Source organism: Schistocerca nitens, chromosome 7 (assembly GCF_023898315.1).
Source record: "Schistocerca nitens isolate TAMUIC-IGC-003100 chromosome 7, iqSchNite1.1, whole genome shotgun sequence".
In the NCBI taxonomy this organism is placed as follows: domain Eukaryota; kingdom Metazoa; phylum Arthropoda; class Insecta; order Orthoptera; family Acrididae; genus Schistocerca; species Schistocerca nitens.
The window spans coordinates 121,192,595-121,210,326 of NC_064620.1; positions in this window are offsets into that span (position 1 = coordinate 121,192,595).

The following is a 17,732-nucleotide window of genomic DNA, read 5'->3' on the forward strand; positions in this document are numbered from 1 at the left end:
TTCACTTAACATTGACTTTCATATTCTTGCTGGGAGGTTACAATTTCACTATTATTGACTTTTAAAATTATTGCTGGGAAGTTACACTTGGCGACATCTGGACCAGGATCGTATTTCTTTGTGAATCTTCTGATAAGTAGTGATATATCTGCTCTTATCTACTTAATATAATTAGCATTTGGCGCAACGCTTTTAATAACTTTGTGACTTTCTTCCACAGATCATCGGCAATTTGTTGCTCTTTGTTGTATTTGTGTTTGTTGCATTTTGTATTGTCTTTGTTTCATTATTGAATAATTGTGATTTGTCTTGAAATGCCGCGAAAAACGGTTAATAGTATATCGCGAGGTATAATGAGTGAAATAACCGACTTAAACAACTTGACCGATAGTACTTGCGACACGCAATGTAATGATGAGAATCCTCCATTTAGGGACAATCATTGCGTACCGAGCACTTGTAATGATTTTTATCTTAACGTTGAACAGACGAATTCAATTGCGCCCTCTGTTAATTTAACGATAATTGATGACGTGGGGCGTTCTGTTGCAATGAGCGCTGCCCAGCTTGACACACGCGGTTTGCAAGATTCACGTGACGAACAGATAAATTTTTCTAATGAAAATGAACAGAATACTCAAAGTAGGACAGATTTATTTGATTCTGAGGTAGTGACTAACAGTGCACGTCCGATTAGCAAACATTTTCAAGAATCACAGAATGTCCAAACGGATACACAAAACGTGACAATTGCAGATACACCATCACACAGCATAGAGAATAGTGTTATTAATTTTAGGTTGGGTCAAATTATGGCAATATTGCTACAACAGAGTGAAAAACTAGATAACACTTCCAAACAGTTGAATGAAAAAATAGACAGCAATTCAAAACGGTCGGATGAAAGACAAGACAACAATCACAAACAACTTAGTGAACAGAACAAACAGTTAAATGAAAAATTAGACAACAATTCCAGACAGCTTAGTGAACAGATTAGAGTCGTTGCCGCGCAGTGTCATGATACTAAGGAACAATTACGTGAGGAAATTGAGGCTTGTGCTAGGAAAAGTAGCGAAGAAATTAGCTATGTTGCGCAAGAATTAAGAGATATGCAAACAACTGCAACAGAATCACTTAGAGAAGAAATTAGTGCAGTCGGTAAACAATGCTCTGAAAAGGCAACACAATTACGTGAAGAGTTTAAATTAACGACAGTAGAACTTTCGCGCACAATGGATGCAAAGATAGACGCGAAATTCGACCAACAGAACATTCAAATTGACGAACGTTTTAATCTTCACCTACAAAACAGTGATACGCGTTTCCGTAAATTTATACAGGAACAGAATAAAGTTAAACGACAAGTCATGGAAACAATCACCGCACAGAGACAGGAAGACAAACGTAAATTGTTTGCGAAAGCAAAAACATACGTAGACAACAATATTGCTACAGTATCGGACAAAATTAATACCATCGAACAGTTGAATACCGAATTACGTGATGAAATTTCCGATCTTAAATCAAAAACGGACACACACACAGCAGACTTTCAGACAGTGACAGACAGACTCGAACAATTAGAACTAACACAGGATTCTGATGTCATCAAAGCTGACGTTAAAAAATTGAGCGAAACCACACGTAAAATACAAAAGCAAATTAATGCTTCTGACACTAAAACCGATGATCAGGTAAAAATACTGACTGAAAAATGTGATGAATTGGCCAGTCGTATTGATGTTATTGAAAGTAATAATGACAGCAAATCAGACGATACTTCACCGATTTTGTTTAACCAAACACCTGAATTCCAAAATTTACAGCAGACAATCAATGAGATCGATTCGTCTAATAACACATTACGTAGAAAATGGTCAAGTTTACAGCAAGAGGTAACAGAGATAAAAAATATTTCAGTTAATAACACGTCACAGCGTGCGGCACATTCTGAACGTTTGTCGCACTCACACAGCCAGTGTAACTTAAGCAATTTACAGAGACTACGCGACTTAAAATCCGAAAAGCTACGCGACTTAAAATCTGAAAAGCTACGTGACTTAAAATCTGAAAAGCTACGCAACTTGAAATCCGAATTGCCACAGACAAACAGATTCTCACACAAACCTGAACGTGTTCTCAAATTCTGTGACGAGAACGTAGATTACGAGCAATTTTTATCCGTAAGAAAATCTAAGGTTCTTAATAATGACAGAGCACAGGTACACGCTTTGAACAGGATACGACGATTTATTTTTGTACTTTCACCACCATTACCTGTAATACAGAAACTACAATTAGCATGGATACAGCAATATGTTTGTGAATTTTTACCACCATTGCCTGTAACGCAAAAGCGGAAACTTATTTGTAGCGCGTAATAGACCTCAGGGGATTCATTACGCTTTAATGAGTATGTGCCGTAGTGTGCACAGGGCCCCGAGCTGTAGTAGTGCTGTTTCATCTTTAGTTTTCTGCACTGCTGCCTTCTCTTCTACTATCCTTTATATCTACCGAAACAGCTCTTTAACTATTGCTCTACCTAGTATTAAGAATGTATAATGAAAACCCGATAAGAGAAATTTTACCGAAAGTGACAATTTTCATTAGGCACTCCAAAACTACCAGCGTAATTTTGATATCAGATAAAATTTTTAATCATCAGTATGTACAAAATATACAATAGCCGCAGCCACATTTTAATAACATTACAGGTTTTTCACCGCAACAGCATGAAAGTCAGCCGGTTAGCATACCTAACCAACAATGTAATGCATAAGGTCAACCAAGCTTTAATGTTTCGCCGCGTGCACGTATAGTCTCAGCTCCAACAAATACACTCCTGGAAATGGAAAAAAAAAAAAACACATTGACACCGGTGTGTAAGACCCACCATACTTGCTCCGGACACTGCGAGAGGGCTGTACAAGCAATGATCACACGCACGGCACAGCGGACACACCAGGAACCGCGGTGTTGGCCGTCGAATGGCGCCAGCTGCGCAGCATTTGTGCACCGCCGCCGTCAGTGTCAGCCAGTTTGCCGTGGCATACGGAGCTCCATCGCAGTCTTTAACACTGGTAGCATGCCGCGACAGCGTGGACGTGAACCGTATGTGCAGTTGACGGACTTTGAGCGAGGGCGTATAGTGGGCATGCGGGAGGCCGGGTGGACGTACCGCCGCATTGCTCAACACGTGGGGCGTGAGGTCTCCACAGTACATCGATGTTGTCGCCAGTGGTCGGCGGAAGGTGCACGTGCCCGTCGAACTGGGACCGGACCGCAGCGACGCACGGATGCACGCCAAGACCGTAGGATCCTACGCAGTGCCGTAGGGGACCGCACCGCCACTTCCCAGCAAATTAGGGACACTGTTGCTCCTGGGGTATCGGCGAGGACCATTCGCAACCGTCTCCATGAAGCTGGGCTACGGTCCCGCACACCGTTAGGCCGTCTTCCGCTCACGCCCCAACATCGTGCAGCCCGCCTCCAGTGGTGTCGCGACAGGTGTGAATGGAGGGACGAATGGAGACGTGTCGTCTTCAGCGATGAGAGTCGCTTCTGCCTTGGTGCCAATGATGGTCGTATGCGTGTTTGGCGCCGTGCAGGTGAGCGCCACAATCAGGACTGCATACGACCGAGGCACACAGGGCCAACACCCGGCATCATGGTGTGGGGAGCGATCTCCTACACTGGCCGTACACCACTGGTGATCGTCGAGGGGACACTGAATAGTGCACGCTACATCCAAACCGTCATCGAACCCATCGTTCTACCATTCCTAGACCGGCAAGGGAACTTGCTGTTCCAACAGGACAATGCACGTCCGCATGTATCCCGTGCCACCCAACGTGCTCTAGAAGGTGTAAGTCAACTACCCTGGCCAGCAAGATCTCCGGATCTGTCCCCCATTGAGCATGTTTGGGACTGGATGAAGCGTCGTCTCACGCGGTCTGCACGTCCAGCACGAACGCTGGTCCAACTGAGGCGCCAGATGGAAATGGCATGGCAAGCCGTTCCACAGGACTACATCCAGCATCTCTACGATTGTCTCCATGGGAGAATAGCAGCCTGCATTGCTGCGAAAGGTGGATATACACTGTACTAGTGCCGACATTGTGCATGCTCTATTGCCTGTGTCTATGTGCCTGTGGTTCTGTCAGTGTGATCATGTGATGTATCTGACCCCAGGAATGTGTCAATAAAGTTTCCCCTTCCTGGGACAATGAATTCACGGTGTTCTTATTTCAATTTCCAGGAGTGTAGTAACGCACGGCAGCAAGGAAATAACTACGTGTAGAAAACACAGTACATCAATTCCTATCGCTATGCACGGTATAGAAATGATTATCACGACAGACGTAAAATTAATGCGGACAATTTTCAGCGTACGTATAATAACAGTCGGTCTTATCAGCAGCAAGAACATCAGCAACAACATATTATCATGAATGAACCAGACAGTAGGTATCATCCAGAACGTAATACGTCAGGAAGAAATAACAGAACAGTTCAAATAGTCGAAATGCCACAGCATCCTCCCGAAAATAATAACACGTCAGACAGAATTTGACCAGATACAGTACAGATTGCATATTCCAATAACGTAAGCAATACTTTTGACACGCAGAATCTTGTTCACGAGAATGTTATTTGAAACATGCTTTGTTGAATGTACCACTTTTATCGCACCCAGATCTTACCAGAAACTTTTCCATTGCCACCGACAGTTCTAACACCGCTTTAGGCGTACATATTTTTCAGGAAATTGAAGAAGATGGCTGTACTGTAATTAGAAACATAGCATTTGCAAGTCGCATTCTATCACCTGCTGAGCGAAATTATTCTGTTACAGAACTTGAAACATTATGTGTTGTTTGGGCTTTTACGAGATTTAGGCATTTTCTTTGTGGAAGACATACTACCGTTTACACAGACCACAGAGCAATACAATTTTTACTTTCGGCTAAATTTACACACGACAGATTAAGCAGATGGAAACTTTATTTGCAGGAATTTAATTTTACAATTGTTCACATTCCCGGCACACAAAATGTTGTAGCAGACGCACTATCTCGTTCTCTCGGCAAGAATCAGCAAGACATCGCAACCAACTTCTGCAAAGCATATTTCAGCGTCATGTACATTCAACACGTTGCATTTGAAAATTTTATTTCGTCGTCATTACAGGACATAGCACAAGAGCAAAGTAAAGACAACGTGTGGAAAGAGATTAGGGACCTCTGGCAAGATAGGAAAAATGTTACGATTAGAAACCATTACACTGTACGCAATGACATTCTGTTTCGCCGCTCTCATCCTGACAATAACAATTGGTTATTATGCATTCCTGACGAGCTTGTTAACAAATTAATCTGGTATACTCATTTAAGTTAGCCACATTACGGAGCTAGAAAATGTTTTCTTATACTGAGACAGAACTGTTATTTTACCAACATGGAGAAAAGTATACGAGTTTTAGCGTCATGTAAAATCTGCCAGAAAGCTAAATCAGACACGACTTCACATATTCCTCCATTACATCCTATTGTTCCTGTTAAATTAAGACACATGGCCGCTGTAGACATTTTTGGTCCGATTCCCAGAACTAATAGAGGTTTTTGCTACATCTTTGTCGCTGTTGAACTCACTTCAAAATTTGTTACCTTCACTCCGTTACGCAAAGCGACTGCTAACACTGTTTCGAAAGCATTTGTAAAACATTTTCTATTTCATGTAGGGCATGTGATGAAAGTAATTTCCGACAATGGATCACAGTTTCGATCTGCTATATGGACACGTATGTTACGAGCTAGAAACATTTCTCCGATATATATATCCAGGTACCATGCTTCTTCGAACCCTTGTGAACGAATAATGAAGGAAATTGGTAAACTGTGTAGAATTTACTGCCATAAAAAACATATTGATTGGGACACATACATACTCTCATTCCAAGATGTAATTAATTCCATACCAAATGAATCCACTATGCTATCTCCGTCTGTTATACTGAAAAATGTTGAACCACATAACAAAATTAAAGAATTAGTAACATTTCCTACATCTCGTCGACTACGACACCATGAAATAATTGACATTGCGCTCAACAACATCAAACGTGCCGCAGAGCGCCGGAGAAGACAACAAAAACAGGTTTGTATACGCCGTGACTTTCACGTTGGACAGAAGATATTAGTACATACACACTATTTATCCAACAAAATAAAAGGTAGGTGCAGTAAATTTGAACTTCTATACGCAGGTCCATATCGAATTCGCAGCATTCCTCACCCTAATGTTGTACACGTCGAATCTTTGAGAACCAGAAAATCGAAAGGAAACCAGCACATATCTAACATCAAACCCTTTATTGAATGAACATACTTTATGATTTATCACACTGTAGTGCCATTTCCTAATATTTTATGACCACTTATACAATTATATTCATGTGAATACCTACTGATGATTGTCGTATTTTTCTTGGCTATTGCCCGGCAAGGTAAGGTTGTCAGGTCGCTTTTCTTGTCGTTACACATCAGACCGTGCATATTTTCCAGATAAATTTACACATTTTATGACCACTTATGCAATTATATTTATATAACTACTTACTGATGATTGTCGTATTTTTCTTGGCAAGTGCCCGGCAAGGTAAGGTTAGCAGGTCGCTCTTCTTGTCGTTACACATCAGACTGTGAATATTTTTCCAGATAAACTTACGTATCTTATGAATAATTATGCAATTTTATCTAGTGACATATTAATTTTGTTAAAATCTCTACCCATTAAAGTCTTTAATTCTCGCCTCTATTAACTACACAACAATAATTTTAAAAGTCAATAATAGTGAAATTGTAACCTCCCAGCATGAATATGAAAGTCAATGTTAAGTGAAATGTTGTCTTCCCACAAAACTGAATAATAAAACTGAGCCAAGCGTAACCTCCTTGCAAAATTAAAGAATAATAATGGCCCAAATGTAGAGTCCCCACAAAATTAACCTTAAGATGATTGCTCATTAAACCCACAATAATATTAATTAAATACTGAACCAAGAACTGTATGTAAAACATCTTAACACAAATAATTAAACCTGATAAATTTTATAAGGGCAGCTGCGCTGACCTTCGGCCCTCTGAAATAATTAAACCTGATAAATTCTTACCTCAGTAACACTGCATCTATATCTGCTCTTATTTTTTTCCGCACAGCTCCGTGCAATGCTGGCGTATATTTAATTTTGATTCTTGGAGGGAATGCATAGGAAATATTATTTAACTTGAAATGAATCTTTTTCTTTAAAGAAGTTACTTTATAGAAAAATTATTATTGGGGCATTTTTTGAACAAATTAATTACAATTAACATACGTTATTAGCTGAGTGCAATGCTGCTTCATTACCTTCTATAATAATATACATATCGTCCACCACATTCCCAACCAGACTCGTGGGCAGAGCACACCGCGGACGCATGCCGACTCGCCACACACAACTGTACCAGACTGCTACTACTCTCCAACTGTCGACTCGCGCGGTCAAGCGCAGACTAGCAACGATAAATAACTCTCTGGTCAGAGATTCTGTCATGCCTCGCCATCGCTGGTAATGATTACATATGAAACGTACGCGTTTCAACCTCCCCACAAAATTAACGTTAAGACGATTGCTCATTAAACCCACAATAATATTAATTAAATAACGAAGCATGAACTGGACGTAACATCTCAACAGCAATAATTAAACCTGACAAATTTTATAAGGGCAGCAACGCTGACCTTCGGCCCTGTGAAATAATTAAACCTGATAAATTCCTACCTCAGTAAAACTGCGTCTATATCTGCTCTTATTTTTTTTCCACACAGCTCTGTGCAATGCTGGCGTATATTTAATTTTGATTCTTGTAGGAAATGCATAGGAAATATTCTTTAAATTGAAATGAATGCATCTTAACACAAATAATTAAACCTGATAAATTTTATAAGGGCAGCTGCGCTGACCTTCGGCCCTGTGAAATAATTAAACCTGATAAATTCTTGCCTCAGTAACACTGCATCTATATCTGCTCTTATTTTTTTCCGCACAGCTCCGTGCAATGCTGGCGTATATTTAATTATACAAGCTGTACACAAACAAGATTACATTTCTTGTCGTTATACACCCTAGACCGTGCATATTTTCCATTTTTATGTATGTACGATTGTTTTCCTGTTTGTGTGTATGCATTATGAGATAGTTAAGATATAGCAAACACCAGTTGACTTTGACATCTTTGCCCTATGATATCTCAACATCGTGACTATTTTTACATTTTTTGCTGCTGCATTATGATATTATGTGTACATTTTTGCATCTGAACACTGTCAATGTTTTTGACATATTACGTTTTCTGTCATGGTATGCTGTATGCTCAAATTATGTTACTATAAACCAGTTTTTATTTAATGGGTATATGATTTAAATGCAAGACATTAATCTTCGTTCATCATTTTCAGAAAGAAATAACGTGCAAAGGAAATAAATTAAACAGAAATGGGAATTTCACCTACGGAATAAACGAAAGAGGATGCAATACTTCGTGACGAAGAGTAAATGGATCAGAATTAACAAGCATTAACAAGAATATACTATACACATCGTAGAATAACAGTCTTAACTAATTTTTTCTTTCAGAATACGAGGCGATTGATGCAGGCTGTCAGACAGAACTACACATCTTAGTTTTAGTGATGAAATATGATAGAAATAAGGAATAGTTGTGTAATAAATAATGAAGTGATTTTTTTTGCAGATGATAATGAATGGTGATGAATAATGATGAAGAATATGCAGCTATGAATAGTGAAGTATTTCTTTACAGGTGATGATAATAATGGAGTTATGATAATGAAGTGATGGATAATGAAGTTTTTTCTTTACAGATGAGGATGATGTTGAAGTTTATGTATTTATGCTCTGTAGTTATTTAAGTATTTGTTGCAGTTCGTTTTGACAGAATGTGTTGTATTGCATAGTATGATGACTGAAGGTTTTTGAAAGGACAGCTAGAGAACACATTTTATACACATTTCACTACCTGTTAATTCGAAGTTCACTACTTTTCAGCATAAAATGCGTTTCTTCTTTCAGTCTAATAATCTCTTTTTGTATATTTTGCAGGAGAAGTTATTCATGAAATTAATGTACTATAAGCAGTTGTCATTTATGAATGTGATTACATATACTCTACTTGTTTCATAATCTTGATACAGCTGACTCATGACGAATGACGTTACACATCTTCATTTGCAGTAATAAATCAAAAGCAACTATTGTTATTAATTATCGAACCCAACGCAATGCATTGCTAGCACAAAAAATGCTTTGTAAATGGCAAATGAATGCCACTGATTAATGTAATAAGATGAACTATGAAGACAATGTTTACCATAATTAGATTAATTATGCCATTTATTAACTAATGTTCTGTGTAAATGACTTCTGATGATTGTAATTGGGCAATGAATGCCAATGTTCTCTGTAAATGATTTCTGATGGTAATTAGGCAGTGAGTGCCAATGTTCTGCGTAAATGACTTCTGATGATTGTAATTGGGCAATGAATGCCAATGTTCTCTGTAAATGATTTCTGATGGTAATTAGGCACTGAGTGCCTATGTTCTGTGTAAATAACTTCTGATGATTGTAATTAGGCAATGAATGCCCATGTTCTCTGTAAAGTTACTCATGAACATTATTCTGTAATACTACGTACATGGTACAGAAATGTTCAATGACTAGGCAATGAGTGCCACCCATTACTAGTGTAATTCTCAATGAAGACTAGTCTGTGCCTTAATGTCCTTCACCTTCTAACCTAATTACCTGGAATTACTGCAATATCCGTTTGTCCTGTATATCCTCATGATAATGGAGCACTATCTTTGGTTTTTGCACTAATTCTAGTTGCTGTAACAGACAAGAACGTGATGTTGACACGACATGCTGTCCACCGCAATGAGCGATGAAGATGCTATTATGGTCCCACTGTTTGGTGTACCTAGTGTACTACCAAAAGGATAACACGGAATATTACTACGACATTTCAGTGTCTTGGCTACGCTGATTAATACTTCTGGGAAAAGAACTGTAGATTGTCTCACTTGGTGTTGTGCTTCTGTAGAAAGATATGGACTTTCAGTGCAGCTGCGTGCAACCTAAAGTGCTACAACCATGACGCAATCCTTCCTATTCCTTTCCTAATTCTTGTAAAATGAAAAAGTCATATACAGTGCGAGTGCACTTCCTTTCATTTGTTAATAAGATCAGTTGTCCTGAAATTACTAAAGACTTCTATAGTGCATGTGCACTTTATTTCACTCCTTGATATGTTCATTTGTTGAAGAAAAATACTAGAGAGTATTACAGTGCGTGTGCACTCTATTCCATTTGTACTCATTACGTATACATTTTGTGGTTTTCTGATATGTTCTGTACTACAGTGCGTGTGCACTTTTGTCATTTCTCAAGATGATTTGTACTCGTTGCCTATACATTTGTGATTTCCTGATATGTTCAGTACTTCAGTGCGTGTGCACTTTTGTCGTTTCTCAGTATGATTTGTACTCGTTGCGTATACATTTGTGATTTCCTGATATGTTCACTACTTCAGTGCGTGTGCACTTTATGCCATTTGTACTCATTGTATATGTATTTTAGTCATTACCTGATATGTTCTGTACTACTGTGCGTGTGCACTTTTGCCAATTGTGAATATGTTTTGTGCTCATTGCATATATTTTGTCTTTGCCTGATATGTTCTGTACTCAGTGCATGTGCACTATATTTACTTCATGTTCTACACCTATATATCTGTATATTCTGTGATTGTAAAGTTAATTAGTTAAGAAAAAATTTGTTGCTCATGGCAAGTCCAAATGACTCACCATCGCTGCCAAATTTTTGCCCCCCCCCCCAGTGGAGGGTAATGAAACGCGTACGTTTCATATGTAATCATTACCAGCGATGGCGAGGCATGACAGAATCTCTGACCAGAGAGTTATTTATCGTTGCTAGTCTGCGCTTGACCGCGCGAGTCGACAGTTGGAGAGTAGTAGCAGTCTGGTACAGTTGTGTGTGGCGAGTCGGCATGCGTCCGCGGTGTGCTCTGCCCACGAGTCTGGTCAGGAATGTGGTGGACGATATGTATATTATTATAGAAGGTAATGAAGCAGCATTGCACTCAGCTAATAAAGTATGTTGATTGTAATTAATTTGTTCAAAAAATGATCCAATAATAATTTTTCTATAAAGTAACTTCTTTAAAGAAAAAGATTCATTTCAAGTTAAATAATATTTCCTATGCATTCCCTCCAAGAATCAAAATTAAATATAGGCCAGCATTGCACGGAGCTGTGCGGAAAAAAATAAGAGCAGATATAGATGCAGTGTTACTGAGGTAAGAATTTATCAGGTTCAAATTATTTCAGAGGGCCGAAGGTCAGCACAGCTGCCCTTATAAAATTTATCAGGTTTAATTATTTGTGTTAAGATGTTACATACAGTTCTTGGTTCGGTATTTAATTAATATTATTGTGGGTTTAATGAGCAATCATCTTAAGGTTAATTTTGTGGGGACTTTACATTTGGGCCATTATTATTCTTTAATTTTGCAAGGAGGGTACGCTTGGCTCAATTTTATTATTCAGTTTTGTGGGAAGACAACATTTCACTTAACATTGACTTTCATATTCTTGCTGGGAGGTTACAATTTCACTATTATTGACTTTTAAAATTTTTGCTGGGAGGTTACACGGTCTCGGACACTGACATACGGCCGGGAGGGCGGTGTGCTGACCACATGCCCCTCCATATCCGCATCCAGTGACGCCTGTGGACTGACGATGACACGGTGGCCGGTCGGTACCTTTGTGCCTTCATGGCTTGTTCAGGAGAATTTTTTTTTCTTTTAACGTACCAATTGGACAGAATTTGGCACTATGTCCTTCAGGAGGACGTCCAACAGCTCTGTCAATCAGTTCTAATCAGAATGACTGCTTGCATAAGGGCTAGAGGTGGACCATAGCGTTATTGACTCGCTGAGTTTGTGAAGCTCTTTTTCTTGAATAAATGATCCAACTTTCCTAAAATTCCTTATCGGATCCGTTTGTTGTCCGTCTGTCGATCGAATTGTTAAGAACCCATTCTCGCAGGAATAGATAGATGTATCAAACTCAAATTTGTGTCTCATGTTAAAATCTACGGTCCATTGGCAGTGTAAAAAATTTAAGCTTCTAAGTCAATTCAGTCAAACTATTCGGCTATTTATGTCACATATTTTTATACTCGCTAACTCACTCACAGGACCGATAGAGTATCTCCCGTTGACGTAGAATCATAAATTTTGGCAAGAAGCTAGTTTTCACAGTACAAGTAGAGAAAAAATATGAAAATTGTTAAATTTTAATTATATCACACAAAAATATCTTTTTGCCATTAGAACGCTCATTGCATTGACCATCCGTGAGAACTACAATATACCAGCATTACTGCATGCGAACATAAAATCTAAGCTGTGGTCATGTTTTAGTAAGTAAATAAAAAATAATTTGTTAAGTCGTCTATATTTGCATAGCTGTATATAAAGGGAAGTCCTCTGCTCGCTTCTATTTATATGTCTGGGCTAGTCTGAGAAACTGCTGTAGAGATTTTGATACGGTTTAGGAATTCCCGGGAGCGATATCTCGCCAGTATCTGTATCAAAAAAGGCGAAAATCGATCCCAGGATGATAAAAGTGGAGCGATGTGGCGCAGTGGACAGCACACTGGCCTTGTTTCGGGACTGTTCAAATCTGTGTCCCGCCATCCGGATTTACGCTTTTAGTGGTTTTCCTAAATCGCTCCAGGCAAATGCCGGAATGGTTCCTTTGAAAGTTGACAGCCAATTTCCTCCCCCATCCTTGAAACAATTCGAGCTCGTGCTGCGTCTCTACTGACCTCGATGTCGACGGGGTGTTAAACCCTGAGGATCCTTCCATTTCCCCTGACAGCGCCACCCCGACAACTGGCTGCAACCCGGCAAGGCTTGTGTGTCTGACGGGTTGCAGCCCACGTTGGAGGCAGGCGTTATTATTTGGGCGAAGACTCCAAGCCTCCTGAGCGGGTACAAGGAAGGAAGGCAAGAAGGTTATGGCCTAACGTTCCGTCGACATCGATGTCACTAGTCACTGGAAGAGACTAGCGTACGACATTTCACGCTTTTCTTCACCAATGAAAATCTCATTAATGAAGATGTGACCAAGACCCGTAAGGTGTCAAAATCCATTCACTGAGCAAGGGAAATACAACGCCCACACGCCGAGCTTATTCTTCTAAAGGCGTCTGGCAAATGTACGGTGCATATTACCCAGAAAATGAATTAAAGCTACATAAGAAGACATCAAGATACACAAATATTGATGTGAAAACAAAGAAGAATACACTCAGAAATTCGTATTCGTTTTAATACAGTTTCCAACAAATTAAGGGTGAGATACTTTTTTCTTCTTTTACAATCACTGATTAGATATTCGCAACTTTGCCTACTTGCAAAATGCTTGTAGAATGAAATAGGAATGAAATAGCTTTTGGAATTTAGAAACAAACAGCCATTACAGTTATACGGTTTTTCTCCAGAATCAAGCAAAGTTTCCAATTGATCTAAGGCGTCGCTACGTTAATGATTTAAATTCTCTTTCCAATTATCTGAAAAAATATCTTGTTCAGTAGTCTGGGCCAATGGCAGATTTTTTCCGATAATAATTCACACACGATGGATTAGTGGATTAAAGAGCTATTTTCTTAATACTATCAGTAAATTATTGACGGGCTGATGCTGAGAATGCTCTTATGACGGAGGAGAATGCGCTCTACACAGAATGAAGGAACGAGTCACATGACAGGACACAAAGATTGACCAACTACACCAATGCATTTAATTCACTGTTTAATGTATTCGTCTACTCACAGGAATTGATTCTAATTGATTTGTACTTTATTTGTCTCCACAGCAAGGAAGTTGCCATACAGGCTACTGTAAATAATTTTATGCTACCTTAAAATGATCGGATGATCGAAACCATTAACTAATAAAGATTTGTTTATCAATAGGTTTTGCCACTTCTGAAATACGACGTTCTTCAGATACGATCATTGTGCCAGCACTTGCACAAAGTACATGAGATAGGGACCAATAGGCACAACATTATTGCATTTAGAAAATAACATAAACTGTTATGACTGCGTAAGCTTTTCCGGCAAAATGACTTATGGAACTCTTCTCACTGCAGCTGGGTCTTTTAGTCAAGATGAAACAGTATTTCGATGGTCCACCCCCGAGAAGCGTATACTTCGCGCCCTGGAGTTCGGAACATCACCTGATGAAATAAGAACACCGTGAATTCATTGTCCCAGGAAGGGGAAACTTTATTGACACATTCCTGGGGTCAGATACATCACATGATCACACTGACAGAACCACAGGCACATAGACACAGGCAACAGAGCATGCACAATGTCGGCACTAGTACAGTGTATATCCACCTTTCGCAGCAATGCAGGCTGCTATTCTCCCATGGAGACGATCGTAGAGATGCTGGATGTAGTCCTGTGGAACGGCTTGCCATGCCATTTCCACCTGGCGCCTCAGTTGGACCAGCGTTCGTGCTGGACGTGCAGACCGCGTGAGACGACGCTTCATCCAGTCCCAAACATGCTCAATGGGGGACAGATCCGGAGATCTTGCTGGCCAGGGTAGTTGACTTACACCTTCTAGAGCACGTTGGGTGGCACGGGATACATGCGGACGTGCATTGTCCTGTTGGAACAGCAAGTTCCCTTGCCGGTCTAGGAATGGTAGAACGATGGGTTCGATGACGGTTTGGATGTAGCGTGCACTATTCAGTGTCCCCTCGACGATCACCAGTGGTGTACGGCCAGTGTAGGAGATCGCTCCCCACACCATGATGCCGGGTGTTGGCCCTGTGTGCCTCGGTCGTATGTAGTCCTGATTGTGGCGCTCACCTGCACGGCGCCAAACACGCATACGACCATCATTGGCACCAAGGCAGAAGCGACTCTCATCGCTGAAGACGACACGTCTCCATTCGTCCCTCCATTCACGCCTGTCGCGACACCACTGGAGGCGGGCTGCACGATGTTGGGGCGTGAGCGGAAGACGGCGTAACGGTGTGCGGGACCGTAGCCCAGCTTCATGGAGACGGTTGCGAATGGTCCTCGCCGATACCCCAGGAGCAACAGTGTCCCTAATTTGCTGGGAAGTGGCGGTGCAGTCCCCTACGGCACTGCGTAGGATCCTACGGTCTTGGCGTGCATCCGTGCGTCGCTGCAGTCCGGTCCCAGGTCGACGGGCACGTGCACCTTCCGCCGACCACTGGCGACAACATCGATGTACTGTGGAGACCTCACGCCCCACGTGTTGAGCAATTCGGCGGTACGTCCACCCGGCCTCCCGCATGCCCACTATACGCCCTCGCTCAAAGTCCGTCAACTGCACATACGGTTCACGTCCACGCTGTCGCGGCATGCCACGGCAAACTGGCTGACACTGACGGCGGCGGTGCACAAATGCTGCGCAGCTAGCGCCATTCGACAGCCAACACCGCGGTTCCTGGTGTGTCCGCTGTGCCGTGCGTGTGATCATTGCTTGTACAGCCCTCTCGCAGTGTCCGGAGCAAGTATGGTGGGTCTGACACACCGGTGTCAATGTGTTCTTTTTTCCATTTCCAGGAGTGTATAACAAGATGAATCTATAGCAACTGGTTTCCTACCATACGCTAGGAATACATAAGATAAATTTTGGTGGATTTTGAGAAATTTTGACATGAAGACTAAGTTTCGTCCGCCAGACAAGTTTAATGCTCTTTGGGTGTTCCTTTAAAGGCGAGCTGTGGCTAACAAAGTCTGATGTTTATCTTATTTTATTTCCGTAGGACCAAATTGAGGAGCAAATCTCCAAGGTCATGGAACGTGTCAGTACATGAAATTACAACATAAAAGTAATAACAGATAAAAATAAAATATTTTGAACCCAAAAATAGTCAAGCCATAAGTTTAATTAAACGCAATCAACAATATAAGAACCACCTTAATTTTTAAGGAACTCCTCAACAGAATAGAAGCAGTGACCTATGGGGAAACTCTTCAGTTTCGATCTGAAAGCACGTGGATTACTGCAAAGGTTTTTGAATTCTTCTGGTAACTTATTGAAAAAGGATGCAGCAGTATACTGCACACCTTTCGGCACAAGAGTTGAGGAAGTCCGATCCAAATGCGGGTTGGATTTCTGCCAAGTATTAATTGAGTGAAAGCTGCTTATTCTTGGGAACAAGCTGATATTGTTAACAAGGAATGACAGTAAAGAATATGTATATTGAGCCACCAACGTCAAAATCACCACACTAGTGAAAAGGGGTCGACAAGAGGTCGCGAACTTAACACCACTTATTGCCAAAAATATCCTTTTATAATCACCCCAAAGTATAATACCATACGACATAAGAGATATGAAAATAAGCAAAGTAGACTAATTTTTGTGTCGAATGATCACTTACTACCCCTGCAGATGCTGTTCGAATAGTAAAAATGGCAGCATTAAGTCTTTGAACAAGATCCTGAACACTGTCTTTCCACAACAGTTTACTATCTATCTGAACACCTAGAAATTTGAACTGTTTAGTTCCACTAATCATATGCCCATTCTGTGAAATTAAAACTTCGGGTTTTGTTGAATTGTGTGTTCGAAACTGTAAAAACTGTGTCTTACTGTGATTTAGCGTTGGTTTATTTTCTACAATGCATGAACTTATGTCATGAACTGCACTATTTGAAACCAAGCCAATGTTGCACACAACATCCTTTACTAATAAGCTAGTGTTATCAGCAAACAGAAATATTTTAGAGTTACCCATAATAGAGGGCATATCATTTATATAAATAAGGAACAGGAGTGGCCCCAACACTGATCCCTGAGGCACCCCCCATTTGACCTTACCCCACTCAGACCCCACATCATAGCCATTCTCATCACTGTGAATAATGACCTTTTGCTGTCTGTTGTTAAAGTAAGAGGTGAACCAATTGTGAGCTACTCCCTGTATTTCGTAACGCTCCACCTTCTGGAGCAATATTTTTTGATCAACACAATCAAATGCCTTAGTTAAACCAAAATATACGCCTAGCGTTCGAAACTTTGTGTTTAATCCATCCAGTACCTCACAGAGAAAAGAGAATACAGCATTTTCAGTTGTTAAAATACTTCTAAATCCGAACTGTACTTTTGATAGCAAATTATGTGATATAAATTGATCAATTATCCTTACATACACAGAGTTCTCAATAACTTTAGCAAACATGGCATAGAAATAGGCCTAAAATTGTCTACATTTTTCCTTTCTCCCTTTTTATAAAGCGGCTTTACAACTGAGTACTTTAATCGTTCAGGAAACTGACTATTCCTAAAGGAAAAATTACAAATATGGCTAAGTGCAGGCCTAAACGTGCAGCATAGTACTTTAATATTCTGCTAGGCACTCCATCATATGCATGAGAGTTCTTAATCTTCAGTGATTTATTATTGTCTCAATCTATCCGTTGTCAGTTTGACACAGGAGTATTTCAAGCATCAATCTCGGAAAGGCATTTGCCAAGAGAGTTGTATGATTCCCTGTGGAAACTAAATTTTTATTTAA